The sequence below is a fragment of the Colossoma macropomum genome, unplaced genomic scaffold (genome assembly GCF_904425465.1).
Source record: "Colossoma macropomum unplaced genomic scaffold, Colossoma_macropomum, whole genome shotgun sequence".
Lineage (NCBI taxonomy): Eukaryota > Metazoa > Chordata > Actinopteri > Characiformes > Serrasalmidae > Colossoma > Colossoma macropomum.
Window position 1 is genome coordinate 17,169,141 of NW_023494797.1, and position 860 is coordinate 17,170,000.

An 860-nucleotide genomic window follows, 5' to 3' on the forward strand; every position below is an offset into this window, starting at 1 on the left:
TTCCGCTTTCCCCCCTCCGCTGCTAAGTCCGGCTGGATGCCGGAGGATGGTGCGTGCGTGCGTGCGGGCGGGTGCGGATGCTGCGCCGCGAGCCCCGATGCTTGGGGCCTGCTGTGTCGTTCGCAGCCGTACCGCCGCACTCCTCCTCCTCCTCCTGTGGTCCTCCGGGCTCGGTCTCCTACTCTCACCGCCGCGTGCGCCCCCCTGGCGCCGTGGCACAGGGACGGGTACCTACTGCTTGCCGCGTTACGCGAGCTCCATCCGGCGACGGACGGACGGGGGCTTGGGCGGGCGCGGGGGCGAGGTTCGATGACCCCCGAATGGCCGGGACCCCTCCTAAGCGCGCTAGGAAGGGCGAACGACCGGAGGGGCGCCCGTCCCGAACCTCGTTCCACTTTGAAAAACCGTGGTGTTGTCCGTTTTTGATATTCTGGGCCTTTCGACCGAGAAAAAAAAAGCAACTGAGAGGTACTACTCTTAGCGGTGGATCACTCGGCTCGTGCGTCGATGAAGAACGCAGCCAGCTGCGAGAACTAATGTGAATTGCAGGACACATTGATCATCGACACTTCGAACGCACATTGCGGCCCCGGGTCACTCCCGGGGCTACGCCTGTCTGAGGGTCGCTATTGCGATCGATCGGGCTCGCCGTTCCCCTTCCCAGGGGTTCGGGGGACCCGCGGCTGGAGGTTCGCAGGCGCCACCGCCCCAGGCCCGCCCGGGTGCGCGCGCGCCTTCGTCCTCCTAAATGCAGACCCCCCCCCCACCCCGCAGTCCCCTCCGGTTTGGGGACGCACGGGTTTTTAATTCGGTGTCCGCCTCGTGCGGCTCCCCTGCCCGTTTGCCGTTTCTCTCCCTCC

At 66.3% G+C, this 860-nt stretch overlaps 1 non-coding gene across 1 annotated transcript; it reads left to right on the plus strand.

The window, feature by feature from the left end:
• Positions 1–472: 472 nt before the first annotated feature.
• Positions 473–626, plus strand: LOC118817685. The gene has a single exon (XR_005008038.1). It is a non-coding gene; the product is annotated as a 5.8S ribosomal RNA (ribosomal RNA).
• The last annotated feature ends 234 nt before the right edge of the window (positions 627–860 follow it).